The 25,975-nt window shown below is 42.2% G+C and overlaps 1 protein-coding gene across 1 annotated transcript in view; it reads left to right on the forward strand.

The window, feature by feature from the left end:
* The window catches only part of PIBF1 (progesterone immunomodulatory binding factor 1), a gene marked incomplete at both ends in the record, with an annotated part of 161,532 nt that overhangs the window by 76,347 nt on the left and 59,210 nt on the right, over positions 1-25,975 (forward strand). The gene's annotated exons all lie outside the window — the stretch shown is intronic.

Consider the following 25,975-nt stretch of genomic DNA (forward strand, 5'->3'; position numbering starts at 1 on the left):
CAAAGTACATATAGGCAAATATCTAATGTCATTTGGGGGTAAATTTGGAAGTGTTATCATCTGTACGTAAGGAAATTACGTGAATTTAATAACCATGAATTCTGTGTAAGAAAAAACTTAGTATGATTAGAAATTCTGTTGTATAGCACTATACATGAAGCAAGACATTGCTAAATAATGTAAAATTTTCTACTTGACATTGTATACATAGACCTACAGCAATTGAAAAATAACACAAAAGTTTGACACTGTTTACCATTGTGGCTAGCACACAATGACCAATTTGTTTCTCAAGTCTACTGTTAGATTATCTGCATTCAAACTTGAGATATGAATGACACAGAGCTGATACGATATCTCACCTGGGGTTGGTGATGCTGGACTGAACATGAGCCGACAGTGTGCCCAGGTGGCCAAGAGGGGCAACGGCATCCTGGCCTCGTTAGAAATAGTGTGGCCAGCAGGATCAGGGAGATAATCATCCCCCTATACTCAGCTTTGGTGAGTACTGTGTTCAGTTTTGGGCCCCTCACTACAAGAAAGACGTCAATACCCTATAACGTGTCAAGAGAAGGTCAACAAAACTGATGAAGGGTCTGGAGGACAAATCTTACGAGGAGTGGCTGAGGGAGCTGGGATTGTTCAGTCTCGAGAAGGTTCAGAGGAGACCTTATTGCACTCTACAAGTTCCTGAAGAGAGGTCATGACGAAGAGGAATTTGGCTATTTCTCCCAGGCAATAAACAGGACCTGAAGAAATGGCCACAAGTTGTGGCAGGGGAGATTTAGATTAGACATATGGAAAAACTTTTTCTCTCAGAGTGGTCAGGCACTGGAATGTCCTGCCCAGGGAAGTGGTGGTGTCGCCATCCCTGGCAATGTTCAAGGGGCGTCTAGATGAGGAGCTACGACATACGGTTTAGTAGTTTGTGGTAGCAATGGTAATGGGAGAAGAGCTGGACTAGATGATCTTGTAAGTCCTTTCCAACCTTGTGATTCTATGATTCTGTAAGGCATTTGTCACCATCTGTGAGTCAAAATGAAGATAAAGCATTGGGCATCTCCCCCGTTCAGCAACATCTAAGGCCAATTGAACTGCCTTTACCTCAGTTAAGCAAATTGACTTGATTCTCCTTTTCCTTTAATGGCCTCTGCAACTTGTCTTGTAGGGTTTCACTCAGCAGCTTTCCATCTGCGATGCTTCCCCGCAATATGATATGATCCATCTGACAACAGGGCATATTTCTTTTCATTTTCTGGTAGTTCACTTCAGCTCACGATACCTCTTCTGCTGGTGATGTTCCAAACTTATTACCTTCAGGACAGTCCATGATCACCTCCAGGATTCCTGGACAGCTGAGGTTCCTCGTTCTAGCTCATTGAGTAATCAATGCAATCCACTTGCTCCAAGTAGCATCAGCTGTGTGATGGGTGAAGGGAATCTTTCCTGTGAACATCCAGTTCATCACTGGCAGTCGAGATGCCAGAAGGAGCTGTGTTTCAGTACTGATTACTTCAGAAGCAGCCCAAACCCCCTCATACATGGCTAAGATCTCCTTTTCTGTTGGAGTGTAGCACCCTTCTGACCCCCTGTACACCAGACTCCAGAATCCCGGAGATTGGCCTCGGGTCTCTCCTGAGGCTCTTTGCCACAAACTCCAAGTGGGTCCTTTCTCTCCAACAGCAGTGTAGGGGATGTTCTTTACATCCTGTCTCGTCCATACTGGCCCCAGACCCAGAGCACGGGCTATGTGCTGTTTAATCTGCTCAAAAGCCTGTTTCTGCTCAGGACCCCATGCAAAATTACACTTCTTCCTACACTTCTTCATCTGATAAAGGGGGCTTATAATGAGGTTATAGTTTGGAACATGCATTCTCCAGAACTCCACTACACCCAGAAGAGATTGGGTCTCTTTCTTATTTGTGAGCGGACACATGGCAGTGATTTTGTTGATCACATCCATTGGGATGTGACGACGGCCATCTTGCCACTTTATGCCTAGGAACTGAATTTTCTGTGCAGGTCCTTTCACTTTGCTTTGCTTAATAGCAAAACCAGCATGCAGAAGGATCTGGAGTATTTGCTCTCCTTTCTCAAAAACTTCCATGGCTGTGTTGCCCTACACAGTAATGTCATCAACATACTGTAAGTGCTCAGGAGCACCACCCTGTTCCAGTGCAGCTTGGATCAACCCATGGCAAATGGTTGGGCTATGTTTCCACCCCTGGGGCAAACAATTCCAGATATACTGAATGCCCCACCAGGTGGAAACTAACTGTGGCTTACATTCTGTGGCCAAAGAATTAGAGAAGAGGCATTAGCAGTGTCAGAGGTGGCATACCACTTGGCTGCTTTTGACTCCAGTTCATAGTGGAGTGCTAACACATCCAGTACAGCAGCATTCGGTGGGGGTGTGACTTCATTCAGGCTACGGTAGTCTACCTTCAGCCTCCATTCTCCACTGGCTTTACACACTGGCCATATTGGTCTATTAGAAGGTGAGTGAGTTTTGCTGATCACTCCCTGACTCTCTAGGTGGTGAATCAACTTAAGGGGGTCACCCCTGCACCTCAAGACTTCCTCCACCCAGAAGGACAGACGGGTCGTTGTCATAGGCAACTCCCTGCTGCAAGGAACCGAAGGCCCTATATGCTGGCCTGACCCTATCCGCAGAGAGGTGTGCTGCCTCCCTGGGGCACGGGTCAGGGACATTGCTAGGAGACTTCCCAGACTGATCTGACCTTCTGACTACTATCCACTATTGATAGTACAGGCTGGCAGTGAAGAAGTTAGTGAGAGAAGCCTGAAGGCTATCAAAGATGACTTCAGGGGACTGGAGCGGGTAGTAGAAGGAACAGGTGTGAAGGTGGTTATTACATCTGTACCTTCAGTGGCAGGGAAGGATACTGGGATGAGCCTAAAAACCCATCTCTTGAACAAATGGCTTAGGAGTTGGTGCAAACACAGGAGTTTTGGTTTTTTTTGATCACAGGGCAATTTACTCAGCACCTGGCATGATGGCTGCAAATGGAAGCAGCCTGTCTCCACAGGGAAGGAGGGTTCTAGCCGAGGAACTGGCGGGACTTATTGACAGGTGTTTGAACTTGGTATGAAGGGGGAAGGGGACAAAATGAGGACGGCTGGGACTGAGGGGGCAGTTCAGGCTCAAAACAGAATTTGATGGGTGGAGACGATGGAGTTTAAAGGCTTGGAGAGGGGTGGGGAGATGCTGCTTCTCTTAAGTGCCTGTATACTAATGTGCATAGCATAGAAAATAAACAGCGAGGTCATGATCTCATTGCGATCACAGAGACGTGGTGGGACTGCTCGCATGACTGGAATGTTGTCATGGAGGGCTATGTGCTTTTTAGGAAAGATTGGCTGGCTAGGTGGGCTGGTGGAGTTGCTCTTCATGTGAGAGAGCAGCTAGAATGTATTGAACTCCACTTGGAGGAGAGTGATGTAGCAGTGGAGAGTTTATGGGTGAGAATCAAGGGGCGGGCTGGTAAGGGTGACACTGTTGTGGGTGTGTACTACAGGCCCCCTGATCAGGATGAGGACGTTGATGAGGCCTTCCATAAGCAACTGGATGTAGCGTCACGTTCCCAGGCGCTGGTGCTTATGGGGGACTTCAGTTATCCAGATATTTGCTGGACAACCAACATGGCCAGACACACACGGTCCAGACGGTTCTTGCAGTGCGTTGAAGACAACTTTCTGATGCAGGTGGTGGAGGAACCGACGTGGGGAGGGGTGTTACTGGACCTTATTCTCACCAACAAGGAAGGACTTGTTAAGGAAGTAAAGGTTGGGGGCAGCTTGGGTGGTAGTGATCATGAGATGGTGGAGTTCAAGATCCTGAGTGGAAGAAGCAAAGCAAAAAGTAGGATTGCTATCCTGGACTTTAGGAGAGCCAACTTTGATCTCTTCCGGGACCTACTTGGAGCTATCCTATGGGTGTTGGGTGTTAGAAGGTAAAGGGGCCTCTGAGAGCTGATCAGCATTTAAACAACTCTTCTTCCAAGCTCAGGATCAGTGCGTCCCTGTGAGCAAGAAATCGGGAAAAGGTGGCAGGAGACCTGTGTGGATGAGCAAGGAGCTCGTGCGCACGCTTAAAGAAAAGAAGAAGGTCCATGAAATGTGGAAAAAGGGTCTGACCACTTGGGAAGAATATAGGAATGTAGTCAGGGCCTGCAGGGATGTGACGAGGAAGACTAAAGCCCGCCTGGAATTGAATCTGGCTAAAGTGATAAAGGATAATAAGAAAGGCTTCTTCAAGTATGTTAACAGCAAAAGGAAAACTAGAGAGAATATGGGCCCCTTACTAAGTGAGGGGGGTGTTCTGGTAACGGGGGATGCTGAGAAGGCAGAGATACTGAATGCCTTCTTTACTTCCGTCTTCAGTGAAAAGGCTCTCCCTCAGGTTTCCCACACCCCGGAGGTTAGTGAGAAGGTCTGGGGAATGGGAGACTTCCCTTTAGTCAGGAAAGAGGTGGTGCATGAGCACCTAAGCAGTACTAAGGTCCACAAGTCCATGGGACCTGATGGGGTGCATCCATGGGAGCTGAGGGAGCTGGTGGAAGTCATTGCCGAACCTCTCTCCATCATCTTTGAGAGGTCTTGGATAATGGGGGAGGTCCCTGAAGACTGGAGGATAGCCATTGTCAGTCCGGTCTTCAAAAAGGGCAAGAAGGAAGACCTGGGTAATTACAAGCCTGTCAGCCTCACCTCTGTCCCTGGAAAGGTGATGGAAAAGCTTGTGCTGGATGCCAACTCCAGACAACTGGGAGAAAAGAAGTTATCAGGAGTAGTCAGCATGGGTTCACCAAGGGGAGGTCGTGTTTGACCAACCTGGTGGCCTTCTATGATGTCGTCACATGCTGGGTGGATGGGGGAAGAGCGGTAGATGTAGTCTACCTTGATTTTAGAAAGGCATTTGATACTGTCCCCCACAACATCCTTATAACAAAGCTGAGGAAGTGTGGGATAGATGAGTGGACAGTGAGGTGGGTTGAGAACTGGCTGACTGGCAGAGCGCAGAGGGTCGTCGTTGGTGGTGCAGAGTCTGGTTGGAGGCCTGTAACTAGCGGTGTTCCTCAGGGGTCGGTGCTGGGTCCGGTCTTGTTCAACATCCTCATCAGTGACGTTGATGAGGGGATAGTGGCCACCCTCAGCAAGTTTGCTGATGATACAAAGTTGGGAGGATTGGCTGACACGCCTGAAGGCTGTGCTGCCATTCAGCATGACCTGGACAGGCTGGAGAGCTGGGCAGCAAGAAACTGGATGAGGTTTAACAAAAGCAAGCGTAGAGTCTTGCATTTGGGGAGGAATAATTGCATGCACCAGTATAGGTTGGGGGATGACCTGCTGGAGAGGAGCTCTGCGGAGAGGGACTGGGTGTCCTGGTGGATGACAGGTTGGCCATGAGCCAGCAGTGTGCCCTCGTGGCCAAAAAGTGCAATGGCATTCTGGGGTGCATTAAAAAGAGCGTGTCCAGCAGGTCAAGGGAGGTGATTGTCCCCCTCTACTCTGCCCTGGTAAGGCCTCATCTGGAGTACTGTGTCCAGTTCTGGGCTCCCCAGTACAAAAAAGACAGGGATCTCTTGGAAAGAGTCCAGCAGAGGGCCACAAGGATGGTGGAGGTCGTGGAGTCTCCTTCTCTGGAGATATTCAAGACCTGCCTGGATGCCTACCTGTGCTACCTGTGTTGGGAACCTGTTTTGGCAGGGGGGTTGGACACGATGATCTCTGGAGGTCCCTTCCAACCCCTACAATTCTGTGATTCTGTGATCATGTTGTAAAAGTTTCTTCACCAAAGCAAGATTCATTCCAATTGGAGCATGCTCTAAGTTTTCCTAGGAGCCATTCCTGCAAATGGCAAGACTCATGATCCGGTTAGTTCCTTACTGGTATCTGGCTTGACTTTCCGCAACGGTACCCGTACTATTTTTTCCCATCTCGCGATGTTTTACTGCTGCATAACCTCTTCCCCATACCAGGATCATCCAGCCCGCCTCCCGCAAATTTGGCAAATAGTCTTTGCCAATCCCTTTCCGCGGTCCAGCTGCCCCAATGGAGCCCCACCCACACAACACAGTGATTTGATGTGCCCATACTTACCACATCGAAAACATGGCCCTTGTGATTGCTGTTGCATACTGATGGCAGCAACAACAGCCTCAACTATTCCATCCTATACTGCTGCTGCTATACCCTCGTTTGTCAATGGTGCAGTCTTTCGTTTATCCAGAACATACTTAATAATGTCTCCCGGGCCACCTTGCGTTACATGTTTGGGCGCTGTTCTCAATAAGGTCTTAATGTCTGCATGCAATCTTTGTTGCAGACAATCCAGTCACTGACCCCTATGCCGCCTTGGGGAGATCTGACCCCTGTACTGCCTGCAAAAGCCGGTTTGCAAATTCTTGAAAAGACTCGCTTGGACCTTGGGTAATGTCAGTCCAAGGGACTGGCGGCTCGGTATTACTAGCAAGCTTCTTGAACGCATCTATCATTGCGTCCGTGGCTGCTATGAGCTCCCCTGGCCTTAATCTGGCCGCTTGAGCCTGCTGGGAGGTCATGCCTCTCTCCTTCCCTGAAAGCCACTGCAAATTTGTCCCATGCACGGGGTGATGCGGATCAACTTCTGCAGCTGTGGAAATAGCCCGTAAATTTGTCATCCAATCCGATGTCTATACGGTGTATTGTACTGGTTTCAATATTATGTGCATTAGGTTTGTGATGTCATGGGGGAGAAGAGGCCCTGGCATGGTTAGAGCTTCCAGTGCATTTAGAGTGAGGGATGACTTCAACCCTCATTTCTCCACATAGTCCATCAGGTGCGTGACGCCCTTAGGATAAAGGGGTATCCACTGTGGCCCATTGTTGCCCACTATTACCGGGAAGGCTTCCGGGATCATGCCTTCCTCCAACAAACTAGATCTAATCCGACCCCAGTCTGTCAGTGCCTCCTTTACAGAGCCCTCTAAATCTAATTGCTGCTCCCCCGAACTGTTACTTGTGTTATCGCTCCTAGGTGTAGCCGGAGATGGCAGGTCCAGCCCCCTGTCTGCATCGGATAGGCCTTTGGTTTGGTCCCCCTCTGTGTGGGCAGTAAGCTGATCCCGCCCATGAGATCACATCCTCCTCCTCCTCCCTGAGACGAGGAACACTGATGTAATTCTGATAAAGGATATAACATTCCGCCCGACGAGTTCGGGCAGCGGGGGGTGGGTCAACCAACATCTGCCATCTTGTTGTTTGTCTTCTTTCGGGCTGGGCACGGTTGGTTCAGCTGGCGCCATCTTGCTAACAGTCGTCAGCAGCTGCATCTCTTCTTGGCCCCTGCAAACGACAACCACTCCCGAGCCCCCCTCACCGGAACCCACCGGGTCCCATGTCTCTCCTCCACCACCTAGACCTAAAAGCTGCCAAGCCTCTGCCGATACTTCTCCTTCCTCTCTAGCCACTTTCATCGCCCCTAGTATCAGGCCCCAAGTTTTCAGCTCAGACCCACCCTTCTGGGCACTCATGATATATTGTGCGAGTGCAGAGGTGAGATCATCCCACCTCCTGTGATTGAGAATATCCTGGGGAGCCTTAACCTCCCCCTCCCGCTCTAACCGGGAGATAACCGCAGCAATCTCCTTCTTAGAAGGAACATTCTTGCCGCAATAATCCTTGCATAGCAGGAGTATTACCTTAATTACGGATTCCATGACTTGGACCTCAGCGCGGCCTCTCTACCCCTCCATTCTGCCAACTACGAGCCATGGCACTTGACCCAGACCTCAGCACAGCAACGTTACCACGCTGCAGCGACGTAACCATGCTGCCTCCTGGTGACTTTGGGCCCCAGCACAGCGCCAATACCGCACTGCTAATTGCCGGAGGGGGGAAGGGATGGGAAGATAGCCCAATCCCTCTCCTCACACGGGGCACCACTTGTTGCAGCTCCCGTTCTGAAGGGTCAAGGCCGCCTTAGGACTAGCAAATGACTAGGGCCATTAGCGACACATACATCAACATGATGGAGAGGCAAATGGCGTTTATTGCAATTACACAGAGGTTTATATACCCTACGTGCTTTGTCTACGCCCCTAAAGCATGTGTCATAAATCCATCACAGAGCAGGGGAGGTCCTAACGCGTCACATCCCGATGGGGTGCCTCGCTAGCGCCTACTACAGGGTATGTAGTTCTTCTTCTCTTCTGGACAGGTGACCAGAACTGGAGCATTAACTCTTCAACTCCCAATGCACTACATGATGTTATGATGTGGAATACCAATAACCAAAAATCATAAAATCATAACAATAGGTTAGCCTGATATGAGGAAGTATCATTAATGGGTTTGTAACTAAATCATTTAGATTCTTATTTTATGGGTAGGTTACTGATCTCTTTCGAGGTAATATGATGAATGTTTCATTATATTCAGCAGTTCAAAATGTTGGATCCTCTTAACAGTGTCAGGGAACAAAAAAAATTTCTCTGTTCTTCTGTTGGGAAGTTCTACATAGCTTGGATAGCTGTTATAATTTCATTTCGTGTTAATAGACTCAAAATTCCAAAATATATTGATTTGGAGAAAGGGAACCTTGATGTCTCAAAGCTTTTTCACTGGAAGAAAAAGCTCTGATTTTTGTCATCCAAACCTGCTAAAGCCTGTGTCACAGTGACGGTTCCAGAAAAAGAAGTTCACTCATGGGGTTCACATTGCTGCTTTTTAATACCTGAAACCTTTAAAGTACTGAAACTGCTTTCAGCAGTTCTGATTTTAGATTCTGTACCCAGACTTGTGGTTTCAGTAGGGAGCACAGCTCAGAGTCACTATCAGTGTGAATGTCCTGAAACAGAAATCAAATTTATTTGTGATTGTTCACAGATCACTCTATTTATTACTTGTCTTTGAACGTCCTCTTATGGTTCAGACTTTTTTTTTAACAATAGAAGAATGGAATGCTGAGAATGGAGATGAGAGTGGAATAAAGTTAAAAATAGTGTGGAAAAACTATTAAACACTTCCATCTACTTAAACCTTCTTGTAATAAAGAAGGCAAAAGAGTTACACATCACACAAAATAAGGTTAACTGACATGCAGTAGTAACTAGATTGTTTTGTGCATTCACACAAAACTGATGACTAGCATGGTCAGACTGAAATGTAACAGCTGATTCTTCACCTTTTAAAGGGAAATAACTTTTCCTGTCTTTAAGTCTCCATTGAATGGAGGAATGGAGGAATGGGACTTTCTGACAGCTATTCAATTGCATCTTCACTTGGTTCATTAGTTATGTGATAGTAACCATATTCTGGGGCTTCTGGCAGAAAGAATGGATGATGATGACAGAAATGACATAATACAAACACGGAACACACAGAGAAGTGGAAGCTTTCATTTTCTATCCCAGACTAAAAAGGTATCTACTCTGATATGCTGCAGCCTAGGTGATAAGAAAGAAAACGTAGTATCTATGTGCTCAGCTGGGACAGGGAATACTTGGAGATCAGGAGTGTCTTGTCTATCGGTCCCATCAGGAAAAAATGCCTGAAAGAACAGACTTCATTTTCAAGTTAACTACAAGAAGGAAAGGAAAATTTATCAGATGTAGTTATTGCACATATTATGATAGTTCAGCTGAAAGAAGAATTAATTATTGAGAGAATGGAGAAAATAGGTGTAAGATATTATTCTGTTAACGTCTGTGTCTCAAAGCTTGCTGGGGACACAGATGGACTTGTTCAAGTCCCGAGCGAGGATTGTGGAATCCTTTATCTGAAGGACACAGATGAACAAGTCCAGGCAAGTCCTGGGCAAAGGTTGTGCGATCCTTTCTCTGGGGGACGCAGATGGACAAGGCCAGGGGCAACGAGAGCAAGATGAGCTGCAGCTAAATAGCTGTGAAGTGCTCCTTTGTGTGGACCTATCTCAGGATGATGGCCATCTCAGGGGGTACTCAATGACTCTTGCTCAAGGCCCATCCTTGTCACGTAGGCAGGAGAACAAGGAGGATAAAAGAGGAACTGAAAATCATGAGGACAGGTTTCTGGCAGCAGATTCCTCATGAAGCAGAACAGAGGTTTTTGGCAACAGATTCCTCATGAAGAAGATCAAGGATTCCTGACCATCAGATTCCTCCTGAGGTGACACCTGCATGCTGTCAAACTCTCCTGTGCCTATTGCCTGAGCGCTGCTGCTTCCTCAAGGATTGGCTCCGCGACTTCCTCTGCTACCTGCTTGATGCCCAAGGCCAGCCACACTGCTGCTCCTCACCCCCTGCTGCGTCTGCCTTGGACCTTCAAACGCCGTGCAACAGGACCGCTGCTGGATCCTGCTGGTGACTATCCCCGCTTTACACAACTCCTGCTTCTTTTCCATCTTTTCTATCACCCTCCCCTTCCCCGTCTCCCTGATTAGGTTTTGTAATAAACTGGTCGGAACCACATATGAACCGTTGTTTCTTAATCTCACGCCGGGTATATAGATATTAAAAGATATTATTATTGGCGTAGTCGGCAGGATACCCGCTGTGAGAGTATTGTTCAAGGATTGTGGAATCCTTTGTCTGAAGGACACGGATGAACAAGTCCAGGCAAGTCCTGGGCAAAGGTTGTGAGATCCTTTCTCTGGGGGAAGCAGATGGACAAGGCCAGGGGCAACGAGAGCGAGATGAGCTGCAGCTAAATAGCTGTGAAGTGCTCCTTTGTGTGGACTGATCTCACGCCAGGTATACAGATATTAAAAGAACCTCATCTTCCTCCTATAAATTGGAGCAAGACAATAGGGGAAGGTAACAAATGGGGAAGAGAGTTAAACATAATTACAGAGAGCAGAGGAACAAAATGCAGCAAGCCTTAAGATCTGTGTGCATTAGAATAAATAAAACTCAGTACTTTTTTTGTGTCTTCTCAGAATCTGGGTAATGATTATATCAGATATAAGACTCTTAGCAGACATGCTTGAAACTTTGTTGTAAAGCCGTTAGTATTCCCATAATTCATGAATTCTGAATTTCTTCTCAGAACTTGTTTTTGTCTTTTCTAACTGCTCCCCACAGTCTTACTGTTTGTAAAGAATATCTTCCGCAGAAAGTATGTATAAAGGCAAAGTTGTGTATGTCTATAAAATTTTTGTTAAAACTTGTCAGGTATCTTAAGAAATATGGAAAAGTATGTTGTGAAAGCAGATCTGTGGCTCGGCAAGCACCTCAGCCAGCTCCTTCAGAACCCTGGGATGCATGCTATCTGGCCCCATAGACTAGTACGCCATTCAGTCTCATGAGGTGGTTCTCAGACTCGCTCTGCCCTTTCAGTGGGGGGAGATGCATGGTACACGGTGGGAAGGGTTGAAAAGGATATTCAAACTTGGTGAAAGGAAAAGGTTTTTCGCTACAGTCAAGCATTGTATTTGAACAGTCTCCATCATTGGTAGGCAAGATCGAAATGGCTGAAAAATTGAGCAATCCATTGAGATCTTATAGCTCACCTTCCTGTGAGCAGGATATTGGACTAGCTACCTCCTGAAACACTTTCCAACCTGAATTATTCAGTAATTTTGTTTTGCATTTCTTTTTATGAACAAACTTGCTGGGGAATAAATTGAAAAATTATCTACCACTACACTGCCCTCATATTTAAATTTTGCATTGTCACTGCCAAGACATCCTCCCTCCCTTCCCCCAGTACATGAATTCTTATGGGAAAGATTGCTTTGCTATCCATCATTGCTAACCATAGCACTTTTAGGGGCACATCCTTGACATATAACAAGGTATGCTTGTACTTTGAACTCTGCTTATCAGTGAATCAAAGCTGTTACATGTGATATAAAAGATAGACCAGTTATTTGCTAAGTTATGGCAGTTTGAACCCTAACCATCCTGACCTATGCTGCCAGAGTTTCAGTGAGGAAAATGGTGGCTTAGGGAGAGCAATCTGTCTACCAGTACTGTAGTTACATGTATCTTTTCCAGATAACAAAGGAACTTTATCAGATAGGGTCCCAGTTAGCCTGTATCTCAAAGTATTTGTGTCCCTACTTTCTCTTTTCTCTCAATGTCCTTTTTGGGAAGTTTCAGTGATGACATTTCCTTTTCTTATTTTCTTTCTTATTGATAATCAAAAAAGATCCCCTTTTTCATCCCTGAATAGAAATTTTGTTTTGATATTGTTAATTGCATACAGTAGTTAAATTTGGGGAATTTGGAACTTAAATATCAGTATGTTCATTTCTGACCATTTTAAGGAGGTATTTGGCATTCCAAACATTTTTCTTCTATTTGTTATTCTCTGTGTTTTCAATCTGTTTTATTTATTTAAAAGAAAGTGACTTTTCACTACTGCTGTTCTCATTTATATAGCTGCTTTTCTGTCAGTCATATCACATAGATTTATTTCCCTTTTTGCAGTGAAAATTAAAAATTATACACACATAATTAGTGTATTTACATCTAAAATTATTTTTAGGAATTTATTATTAAATAAAGCAATGGTGGAGTATGCAGCAGACAAGAAATGCTGCTGTGGTAGACTTTAAGATTACCAGTGTATATATAAGTTTTTAAAACTCATTTTTAATGTTTCTAGAGTGTAAAATATGATTTGAATTTCACATTTCAGTCTGTTATCCTTGTCTTTCAGTCTCTGAGTTTTCTGTGAAAGTTCTATTAAAGTTGTATGAGACAGTTTACATCTTGCTTAGTAGTAGTTTGTGTACAGAGAAATGCAGAAGAGGATGCTGATCTCTTTTGTAACTGATGACAGGACATAAAAGAACTGTATAAAGATGTGCTAGGAAAGGTTCAGAATGAACATTAGAATGAATTTATTTTCTGTGAGGATCGTCAGTCACTGCAGCAGGCTTCCTAGTGATGTGGGTGATTCTCCAGGCCTGTCAGCATTCAGAATGCTCCACAACGTGTTTTAGCTTTTGGTTAGCGCTGAAGAGGTGAGACAGTTGAACTTGATGGTCTTTGTAGGTCTTTTCCAGCTGAACTGTTGTATTCTGTTCTTCAGTACTACAGCAATTTCTATAACCGTTGCATGGCCTGTAATATTCTTTCCAAAATATGTTTGCAATCAAATTTTCTGGTATGAGTTGCAAATGCACACTGATTTGTAAAAACAAGAGCAGAGAAAGAAGATTGGAGATCTAAAAATATTAATAAGAGCAATTTAACTATTGATGTGTTCATTAAATGTGCTATGTAAGTGAATAGAAAATGTAACAAGATTTGTCAGCATGAACTTGATTTCCTTGAATCTCCTTCCCCTCTATCTGTTTATGGTATAGATTTGACGTGTTTGAGTATATCAGAAGTTTTCAGTAGCTTCATCTTCACTGTCTGCAGAGATTTGAATTCTGTGAACTTTTACTTATTTAACATCAATGAAAACATATACTTTTGTTTTTGTGTGTTGTATGCACTTGCACCTGCACATGCTTATTTCAATGCAGTGTTCTTTTTTTCACAGTGGCAGTAGTGGTGTGGGTTGATTAAATAAGGAAAAATAAAAAAGGCTTTTCCCTGGTAGAGTTTTACAGCATACTGGGAGTAATTCCTGACTGTTTACCTAAAGAATTTGATATAAACTTGGCAGTTTAATGATAATTGTGTCTCTTTTCCTTCATTATCAATTTTTCTGCTCCTATTTTGAAAAATTACTGCACCAAAACATTCAGTGGAAGGAATGTATGTAAATATGCTGTTGGACAGTTGTAAGCTGAATAATGTTGTGACAAAATAAATGTCCTCCATGTAGAGTACAACTACATGCACGTATTGGCACTTTGACAACTCCCCAAATACTAAATAGCCTAGTAATTAATAATCACCCTGCCTAGAGTCACAAGATTCTGAAAATATTTATACTGACTCAAACAGATATCTGAAGAATAATACTATATTTGTGAAAACCTAATACAGATAATAGTTTCAGCGTCTTTGTTTAATTGTTAACTCTGATCTCTGTTGCATTGCCTCCTACGCTACTAACCCTAACCAGGTCAGGACCAAATAACTGCACGTATACACCAATATGATGAACAGCAAAATGGCGTTTATTGCACATGAGCCCTAGCTTATATACCTTATGTGCTTCGTCTACGCCCTAAAGCATGTGCCACACATCAATCATAGACCTGGGGGAGGTCCTATCGCGTCACATCCCGAGGGGGGGTCTTGCAGCAGCCTACTACAATCTCTTAATTTTTGCAGTGAAGAGCAATGTACTGCAATTAAAAATGTAATCAGCAAATACATCACTTCCCACATCACTCCAGCTCTCTTCAGGTTTCTGTAATCAACCACAGTAGCTACTGCAACTATAACCCAGAACCACAAATACCAATAGCGATTAAATACAAATAGTGATTGAATACATATTTTCATGAAGTAATCATAGAATCATAGAATTATAGAATGGCCTGGGTTAAAAAGGATCACAATGATCATCTAGTTTCAACCCTTCCGCTATGTGCAGAGTTGCCAACCACTAAACCAGGCTGTCCAGAGCCATATCCAGCCCAGCCTTGAATGCCTCCAGGGATGGGGCATCCACAGCCTCCTTGAGCAACCTGTTCCAGAGCTTCACCTCCCACTGAGTGAAGAAATTCCTCCTAATATCTAACCTAAACCTCCCATGTCTCAGTTTAAAACCATTCCCTCTTGTCACTATCCACCCATGTAAACAGCCATTTCCCCTCCTGTTTATATTCTCCCTTCAAGTACTGGGAGGCCACAATGAGGTCTCCCCAAAGCCTTCTCTTCTCCAAGCTGAACAAGCCCAGTTCCCTCAATCTTTCCTCAAAGGAGAGGTGCTCCAGCCCTCTGATCATCTTAGTGGCCCTCCTCTGGACCCGTTCCAAGAGTCCCATGTCCTTCTAGTGCTGGCGGCCCCAGGCCTGGACACAGGCAATACTTAGTTTAGGGAGGTAAGCTGTTGAATTGCATAGCAGCTTGAAAAAATAATTATGAACAGCAGAAAGAATTACTGAGACAACTCTAAGTGTAGGTTACAAATGTTTACTGTTGAGTAGTATTAAAAATTGATACTTTTCTTAGTCTTTTATAGCAACAAAATCAGTGATGTTTCTCTCAGTCAGATTTGTTCTATATTACTCATGTCAAAAACTCTCACAGTTAAACTTCAGATTAATTTGTTTCTATTCCAGTTTGTATGGGAACTGTTGAGTCATGGCCTGAACCACTGATTGATCACCTGAGGCAAGCACTGAGTCAGCCACGGGAGCTCAGGTGAAGGCAATTCACCTGTGTGACCAGAAGGAGGTGGAGCCTGGCTCCACCTCTCCTAGACCCCATTTAAGGGCTGACTGCTTCTAAGGAAGGGTCTTTTTCTGGGTATTCTTCATTTGGAGTTTTCCTGCAGCTCTAGGAAATGGGTGAGCATTTTCACAGAATCACAGAATGGTCAGGGTTGCAATGGACTTCAAGGATCATGAACCTCCAACCCCCCTGCCACATGCAGGACCACCAACCTTCGCATTTAATACTAGACCATTTTCATTTATTTTGATTATCCTTTTTCACTATGATAATCCTTCTAGTTATACAACCTGTAAAATACTAGCCTAACCATGCCACTCTGCTGATTGTGTACTTATTGACTACACTTGGTGAGCCAGGCAGGCCAAGTATACTAAAAAAAGAAATATATATATATATATATATATATATATATATAGTGTCTTTCCTTTCGAATATCTGTAAGTGGGTTAGGGGAAAGAATGCTACCCCCCCTAGACAAAACAATCCCTGGACAGATCCCAGGATTTCTGGGTTCACCTTATTATGAATTAGCAACCACAATTGAAAAATGGGGTCCCCTACATGTTATGAAAAATATTTCTCCTTTCCACATGGCGGACTATTTTCATGGATTAAGCTGAGATATATTGGTTACAAAAGAACGGTAGCTAGCTGCTTCCACAGTGGCATGGCCACTGTTAGATGTTTTAAGTCAGGCTGAAATCAGAGCCAGTACCTTAGGAAATGAAAATCAATTATTGAGAGTCCACATAGAATAATTAGAGCAAGAACTTGGTATACTGATGGGGTAAAAAAGCAAGCCTGATTTTTTCCAGTAGGGCAGGTCTGTAACATTTCAATAGATAATAACCAGGCTTCTGAATCAGTGGACCTGGTTGATCCAGAAAATAGAACTTAAAATCAGATCTCAATGCTCCGCTAGCAATGGACCCATGGAGATCCATTATGTAACTCAAAATGAAAAAAATGCAAGATATGCCCGCTAATCAGTGACCCCTGCCCAAACTCATTTACATGTGATGGCCCGTCCATATACGTCAATGGAATTAATGGACCAAGTATAATGGTTCTGACAGAAGCCCAGAGAAAGCGTGCCAACTTGGCTGTTAAGATTATGGGATTCAGGGGCAGAAAGTGCTGTGGTCAACAGGCCAGAAATCTCTAAACTGTACAGTCTGCCCTTGGGCAGAGGCTATATGCTGGCATCCACTATATCAATGAAAACCATAATACATTGGTTGATGGTGGCATTCCATAAGGTCTGGCCTAATAAATCAGATACACCGTTACACAGGGCTATGGTCCTCCATGAAGGACCTTCAAAATTACATTCGCGAATTGGATATAGGTGATATATGAATATATATACTATATATATACACTATATATATATACTATATATAGGTGATATATGAAATATATAATATTATAATAATATATATATATATTTGAAAGCCCAGATATACATCTTGGGCATAGATATTTTATGGGGTCTAGCTATCCAGATGACTGTGGGAGAGTTCAGACTTTGATAAAAGTGCATTAGTATCTAGGCGGTACAGGCAATATTGACAGGCCATGTGAAGCATGAGCCTATTTGCCTGTTGAAATCGTGCCGGATTACTAATGTGAGACAGACTCCCACATGGATGAAATATCAAGAATGGTGCAGGAATTAGAAAAAGTTGGCATTATAAGACCTGCACATAGCCCATATAATTCCCCCATATGGCCAGTGCGAAATTCGGATGGAACATGGAGAATGATGGTGGATTATAAAGAATTGAATAAGATCATGCCGCCTATTCATGCAGCCATAACCAGTATTGTTTCCATAATGTACACATTGAGTAGGGAGATAAAAACCTACCGTTGTGTCCTAGATTTAGCAAATGCATTCTTCAGTATTCCAGTTGCTGAAGAATTGCAAGACCACTTTGTGTTTACATGGGGAGGCGGGCAGTGGACCTTTCACATTCCGCCACAGGGGTACATGCATTCACCAACATAATACCATAATCTAGTGGCGTGTGACCTGGCTAATTGGAGATGGCCTGATAATGTTAACTTGTATTATATTGAAGTTCTCTTGTTGACATCTGACTCACTGGAGGTGGTAGGACAGGCAGCAGATTCACTAACTGCTTATCTGCAGGAAAGAAGATGGGCTATAAATCCTCAGAAGTTGCAATGTCTAGGCCTGTCCATAAAAGTCCTGGAGGTAGTTTGGTCAGGAAACACTGAAGTCCTGCCCAGAGCTGTCATAGATAAGGTTCAGGCATTCCCAGTCCCTACAACACCATAGCAGCTGCAACAATCAAGAATTTTTAGGTATATTGGGAAACTGGCGTTCTTTCACACCTCATTTAGCACAGCTGCTGAAACCACTGTACAGACTCATGAAGGAAGGGCAATTATGGGACTGTGAGAAAACAGAACAAGCCGCCTTCCAGCAGGCAAAACTGGCAGTTAAACAAGCCCAGGCATTGGGTATATTTGATCCTACCCTCCCAGCCGAGTTGGACGTTGACGTTACTCAAGATGGCTTTGGTTGGGGCCTGTGGCAACACCAGAGTTCTGTTCAGACTCCCATTGGTTTCTGGCTCAGGTCTGGCGTGGAGCAGAAGAAAGATATACAGTGACTGAGAAACAGTTACTGGCTGCCTACTCTGCATTACAGGCAGTAGAGCCGATAACTCAAAACAGCTGAAATCATAGTTAAGACCACTCTGCCAATTCATGGACGGGTGAAAGATCTGACCCACCTTCCTAAGACAAGGGTGACCCAAGCACAAACAGTGGCACAATGGGTCACCTATCTCAGCCAGAGGAGTGATCTGTCTTCATCACCATTGAAAGAAGAACTTCAGAAGATCCTAAGCCCAGTGACATATCGCAGCAATGCACCAAAAGAAACATTGGTCACTCCACCAGGGAAGAGTCCAGTTCAAGAGGGGGAAATATCCTATCCTTGAAGATGCCTGATGGATCAGTACACAGATGGATCCAGCAAAGGCAACTCAAGATGGTGGAGAGCAATAGCATGCCATCCCTCCACCGAGACAATTTGATTTGACGAGGGGGACAGTCAGAGCAGCCAATGGGCAGAACTGCGAGCCGTGTGGATGGTTATAACCAAGGAACCTGGTGATGATATCCTGAATATCTGTACAGATAGTTGAGCTGTGTACCGGAGGCTCACTCTTTGGATTGCACATTCCTGGGCCACCCATTAATGGACTATCCACACCTGACCAATCTGGGGCAAAGACATGTGATTAGACATATGGAATGCAGTTAAACACAGGACTGTATGTGTCTACCAAGGGTCTGATTATAAGATCAGCCCCTACAATCACTGGGAAATGATAAAGCCAACACACCAGCCCAAGTTTGATGGATTGAGAATTTGCCATCTGAGAACATAATCCGTTGGTTACATCAGAAGCTACAGCATGCTCGACAGAAGACAATGTGGGCAGCTGCTAAAGCATGGGGACTGCCCATACAGCTACCTGACATCGTCCAGGGATGCTGAGATTGCTTGCTCCAAGATGAAACTGAGGTCGTTGCCCGAAACAACAGCCCATCTTGCTAGAGGACACAATCCTCTCCATCAATAGCAGGTTGATTACGTCAGGCCCCTCCCTCGGTCTGAGGAGAGAGATATGCCCTGACCTGCATCGACACCACAAGTGGGCTACTGCAGGCCTATCCAGTACTGAAAGCAAACCAGGCATGTACCATCAAGGCACTTACTGAACTGATGTTGGCCTACGAGACACCTCAAATCATCGAGAGTGACCAAGGGACTCATTTTACTGGTGCAATGATACAACACTGGGCAGAAGAAAACAACATTGAGTGTCAATTCCATCTCGTGAGTTTTTGAGCCTTCAGGATCACTGGAAGGAATTAAATGCTATCAAAGCGTTCCAGTGTTACTGTCAGATCACGTGTAACATCCAGTGATGATCTACATGGGACTAATGGAGCATAGGATGGACCTGCACCTGATAACCACATGCCTCTGGTAACTCACCTGAGCACTGGCCCATATAAGAACATGAACTTCCACCTTACACTGATCATTGCTTGTCTTAAATTGTGTCAACCTGCATCACGACAGGCAATTGTATAAGTGCCATGATGTGTTGGATCTCTGTATTAGGGAATATTCACCCCCTAGTAAACTTGATCATTTCTTCACACTGTGAAGAGGTAGAATGTATGGGAACTGTTCAGTCATGGCCTAAACCACTGATTGAATCACCTGAGGGAAGCACTGAGTCAGCCACGGGAGCTCAGGTGAAGGCAATTCACCTGTGTGACCAGAAGGAGTAGAGCCTGGCTCCACCTCTCCTAGACCCCATTTAAGGGCTGACTGCCTCTGTGGAAGGATTTTTTTTCTGGATATTGTTCCCTTTGGATTTTTTCTGTCAACCCAGAAAAGGGCGTGCATTTTCATTTATTTTTTATTGTCCCTTTCCACTGTGATTATTCTTCTAGTTATACAGCCTGTTAAATACCAGCCTAATCATGCTACTCTGCTGATTGTATGTTGTTGATTGTACATAGTTAATATACATTATTGATGAATTAGTTTCTTTGTTATTATTTGTGTTTTTGTTGATTTATTACAGAATTCAGCTTCAACGTGGTAGGTCTTGTGAACTGAAGCATGAAATATGGATATTGTTTTAATTTAGTCATGATTGAAATTGAATGGGAATTCAAACAGGAAAGTGTACATAGAAAATGTGACTTAAAATATAACAGGATTTTCATGTGTTTACTTTTGTGCTTTTTGATTATAATATGAATACTGAAACAATGTTGTGGAGAAGAAATCCTTTTCTATCTGTCATTTCAAGGTGAGTTTTTAAGAGTAAGTGTTTATTCATTTGAACGCTGATATTGTTTAGGTAATGAGAAATGTAATTATGCTTATTCTGGAGCTTGTACAGTTGTGCTTTCCTCTTCAGTTGAGTATGTTTCTTATAGTTTCAAAATTTGTCATTTTTACCATGTTATGTGCTGTTATGCATGTGCAAAAGATAGCTTTGTATAATGTATCAGGGCTGTGCTAGAAGCAAACTTTTTTTGTTTATTTGTAGATAACATATTTTATCTTCTGTTTAATCATTATACTAAGATTAATAAGTACCCTGTTACTTTAGTCTATGTGAGAAGTAATTTAAAATAATAGATAATATGAAACTGACATAGGTATCTCAATTAATTACATGTATTTAAATTAAGAATAATAGTTTTCCATTTTCTAGTGATTATTATAATAGACATATGGTTTATTAAACTAGCCAGATACACAACACATCCAATTTATGCTCAGTGCTTCAGAAACTGAGCAATTAACACATTTAAAACTAAGCAGTGGAGTTCCTACATTTCCAGTTACTTGGTGTGAACTCAATTTATGGGAAATTTTTTTCTTGCTCAGAAACAAGCCAATCAATTTTTAGTACCAAGGATCGAAGAGAATACCAACAATAGGATCTTTTGACTACTCATGTTTGAACTGGTGTCTTATAGCTTGTCTCAGGTATGGACAGTGTATATGTGGTCTATTACATGACTGAATTTAATTTAGGCCAATGTAAGCTCCTATTAATCCTTTTGTGACTCCAGGAAGAAGAATAAACAGCAAAGATTTTGTTCATAGAATCATAGAATCTTTTGAGTTGGAATGGACTTCTAAATTAAAGGTCATCTAGTTCAATTTCCACTTCCCCTTGTCACAATTGACTGTGCTACTAAGCATATCCTCTTCCTCCTTATAGATACCCTTTAGGTATTGAAAGGGAAGGCCTCATTGCAATTTTTCAACTACTGAAATAGGGCTTATAAAGAGAATTTTTACAATGGCCTGTAGTGACAGGACAAAGGGTAATGGTTTCAAATTAAAAGAGGCTAGATGTAGGTTAGTTATTAGGAAGAAATTCTTTACTCAGAGGATAGTGAGGCACAGGTTATCCAGAGAAGTTGTGGATGCACCATCCCTGTAAGTGTTTGTCAGGTTGAATGGGGTTTTGCGTGATCTAGTCTAGTGGAAGATAGAATAATAGAATCACCAAGGTTGGGAAATACCTCCAGAATCATCCAGTCCAACCATTCACCTATCACCAATATTTCCCCATTAAACCATGTCCCTTACTAAACGTCTAAACATTTTTTGAACAGCTCCAGGGACAGTGACTCAACCACCTCCCTTGGTAGCCCATTCCAGTGCCTGATGACTCTTTCAGAGAAGAAATTCTTTCTAATATCCAACCTGAATCTACTGTGGTGCAACTAGGGGCCAGTCCCTCCTGTCCTGTCTCTGCTTATGCAGGAGCAGAGGCCAACCCCTGCCTCATCACAACCTGCTTTCAGGGAGTTGTAGAGTTCAGTAAGGTCTCTCTTCAGCTGCTTCTTCTCCAGACAAAACAATCCTGCTTCCCTCAGCTGCTCCTTGTAAAGCCTGTTCTCCAGACCCCTCACCAGCTTTGATGCTGTGAAGATATCCCTGCTCGTGACACAGAGGAATTGGACTCGATCTTTGTTGATCCCTTCCAGCCTAAATCATTCTGCGATTCCCTGATTTTTGTGAACCATGACAGCAATAGAGGAATAAAAAGATGACCAACAGTTGGAGAATAGGACTAAAAGATAGGAATGAGAACTGAATAGGCTGGAACAAACATGAAGAGAAAAAACATACCTCAAGCAGAAAGAATGAAAGCAGAATTGGAAAGGATGAGAAATCTGAGTTGGAGCTGCAACAGGGTGAGAGAAGGATAGGGACATTAGAGTACATGTTGGGACTGGAAGGAATAGGATTGCAATAGGAGAGGTTAGGGAGAAAATGTCTGTAGCATTTAGGTTTCTTTGCAGATTTGGCACTGAACCAAAGTACATACATTTTTTTAAAAGAAAAAAAGAATATATTGTAATTACTCTGAAGATCTTAGACCTGGAACTGACCCTTCTGTGGAGTCAGGAGCATTTCGCAACTTACAAGTCACTGATTTTTTTTCTTCATTTTTTTAACTTGAAAATAACATCTCAACTGTATCCTAAAGAACCTTAGATTTCTATAATCATGTTCACAAAGTTGGAAAGGGTTGGTACTCATCTTTGTATAATCCAAGTGGACTTCATTTGGAAGATGTATTTCATATAATTTACCTGCTTGTCATTCCTTTTTATAATGATCTTACCACTACAATTTACTATTTGAATGCTTAATTTCACAGATCTCATTGTCTTCCTATGTACTTCATTATTCAGTTATACCTGCTTTTGAAGAGTACTGATGTAAATTCAGATTTTGTCTATGGAATAGACAGTGGTAGAAGTTAACAGTCTATTTCTGTCAGGTATAAACAGTGCTATCTCAGTACATATACAATGCTTGTAAGAAGTTTGTAAAGTTACATGCACATACTGTAAAAGCTTTTGAATATGACTATTAGATTGAGCTGTGCTGGATATGCCTGGTAGTTTACCCCAATGAAAAAGCAGTTGGTAATCTCTGCTTTCAGTTGGCTTTCTTTAGATGCACACTATTTAGAGAAGTGTACTTTTTCTCACTGCTTACATTGAAGTCCATTTTGTGATAATTTTAATGTTATATCTTTGCTTAGGAACTATTGTTTAAGTCCCTAACTGAATATTCCTTCTACTTTACTCTAAAATTAATAACTTTTGTGTCACTCCAGTGAACTTCCAGCATTACTGGTTGGTCATCTTGATGGTGCAGAAAAATAATGAAGTTGAGACTTCATTTCAGATGATTCTTGTGTGTTTGTTTTTTTCATTAACTCACTCTGTAATTACTCTGTAATTCTCAACCCATATTCTTTTGTGAAACAAAAACTATACCGTATCAGTTTTATTAAATTTTTTTATGGGGAAAAATCCTGTACACCCACAATAGTAGTGATATTCAAGCATAGGGTGGATTCGTTTTCTGTTGTTTTTCCTGGAGACCATCTAGGTGGATTAAGGAATGTGTTCTGACATTGTGTTTCATGACTGTATGTGTATGTGTGCTCCTAGACTTCTGCTGAAATAATAGCCAAGAAGTCAGATGTGCTATTTAGCCAAATAAAAACTCACATGCCGAAGAAACTCTGAAAACTTTGCTGTAATGGAGAGCTCACTGGTGAGCTCAAAGGTGTAGTAAGAAAATCTTATTTGAGGCGTACTAGAAAATATTCTTGGTTGGACAACAGTTTCTCCTTTACCAGATTGGAAAAAAGGGCGGATCTTTTCTGTCATTAATGGGAGTGTTATTTTCCATACTACACATGAAAATAGATGTTATTATTTGTTGACAAAAGAGCATATGAAGTTGTTACTTATCATTACTCATAAGCTCTGCCCTGACTGTTTCTCAAAAATCATTGCCAATTGGAAAGCACACGAGGTTCTTCATAACCTTACCAGTACAAACCATACTATGCCAATGTAAATTACTTAGAATTTCTAAAGAAAATTTTCTTTTTCCTAAAGTTACCATTTGTGATTTTGCTGATAAGCATGGTCTGGAAGCACCTAGTTGATTGAGTGGACTTTGAAAATTGTCAGATCTAGTACACTTTTCTGGAAAGTTTTGTAAGGTATAGGAAAGTATATATAACTTCTGTTTATGCATGTTTCCAGTGTGTATGCTCTCTACAGATCATTAAGCCTCAGACTATTTTAAGATCTGAAGCAGTCTTCTGGAAAGGATAGCTACTTATTTTCTGTGAAGGCATAATGTTGTTTAAAGTCAATGAATGTCACTTGTAGATAAATTTCATTTGTGCATTGCATTGCAGATGGTTAGATGACATGTATCTTTGTGAAGACATGCTCATTTTGGAATGAAATATTCTTCCCAGGGTTGTAAACAACGTGCTTAGCAGAAAAGATTGACTGTCCTGTCTGCAGCCAATCACGTACAAAGTATACAGAATGTAAGCATGCTGAAACTATTTTTGTGTGATAAAATGAAAATGGGAACATACAGTCAGAGCAATGATGAAATGCTTAAAGTATCAGCCTCAAGCAAAATTGACAGCAGTTGATATCAGATAGATAATGGGCATTTAGCAGTATTGTATGAGAGGAAATGTCATGTTGCTATTGACAAGAAAGTTGTTTTTAGAAAGAGTGATGATGTCTTCATGAGTTTGTGGGCAAAATTTCCACTCTTTCCTCATGCAGTCTGTATGGGAACAATCTCATTCATGCATTGGACTGTTTATACATACACAAATGTTTACAGAGGACATCATAGTGTCACCTGTTTTTTCTGTTTATTTCAGTGAAAATTGCTTCCTTTTTGTATCTTAGAAACATTCCTACATCTGAAATCCTCAGGGTAAATATCTGACTAATCCCCTTTTTTTTTTTTTTTTTTTTTTTTTTTTTTTTTTTAATAATGCTCTCAATCCTACCTAAAGATTAGATACTAAATAGAGTAGAAATGTGTTGCAACTGCTACTTGACAAATGGCAGTTAAGAGCAGTAATGGGTTAGAGTGAAGGTTTATCTGGCATTCTAACAATTTCAGTGATTTGTGTGAGAAGTACCATCTTACATTTAATAGTTGTCAAAGGATTTATCTTCTGAGAGTTTGTTCGATCTCATCCTGAGTAAGTGTTAACATTGAGTATTCAGAACATCTTATACAAGGAATTTCACATATTTCATGATAGTCTGTGAAGAATTATATTTGCTTTTCATTCCACAGCTGCTAGTTTTATTACACACCTCCTCATTCATCTATTGGAAAATATGGTAAATAATTGATTCTCAATCCCGTTCTCGATGCCACTTAGGCTGTTTCAGGCCTCTTATAACTCCCGTTTTCTTATACCATCTCTTTAGCATTCTGGTTTGCTTAATTAACCTATTTCTCATACTGTCACTATATTATAGCACAATGTTGCCAATTGTCAAATATCTTTAATGCCCTTCTCAAACTACATGTAGTTTACATGTAAAGAACATGTTTACATGTACTACTATATTCTTTGTGAGGTTAGTTACTAGCAATGTGTTCAGCATTCATTATGCAGGTAGCAGTGTGGAATTGTAAAGTGACATGATGATTTCTGTATGTTCTCTATTCCTTTCACAGCCATTCCCCAAATGTTATTTTTTTACCACTGTTTAAAACTGAATTAAAGATATAATAGATTTGTCCAGTATAATCCCAAGATCTCATTTCCAAATTAAAAGTTAAGTAGGAGTTGGTAATTTTATGTATATGGTTAAGAAAATTTTTATTCGTTACTTTCTACGTATCTCCTTTAAATTTCATATGATTTAACACCCAGCTTCTTAAGGTTTTCTACTGTTATTCACATCAGCTTCATTTTTACAGTCCAGTAATTTAGTATTCCATTAGAAACCTTTTTGAGATTGCCTATTAAGCATAAGGAGTGGAACAACAGATACCTGCTTCTAAGTGGAATACTATTTGTCTGATAGCTTAATTCCTGTTAGATAGTCTTCAACCTGAGGTTGACTGTGGAAATAAACTGTCATGGTCTGGTTTCTTTATGTCTTTGGTTATGGGAAGAATTAGTGTAGCACATATCCAAGATAAACCTAAGGGAATGCAGCCTTGATTCCGTTGGTGTCTAACACTACTTCTCTGGATCATGTATTACAGTTGGTGGAGAAGAGGC

The sequence above is a fragment of the Tetrao urogallus genome (assembly GCF_951394365.1).
Source record: "Tetrao urogallus genome assembly, chromosome: 1".
Lineage (NCBI taxonomy): Eukaryota > Metazoa > Chordata > Aves > Galliformes > Phasianidae > Tetrao > Tetrao urogallus.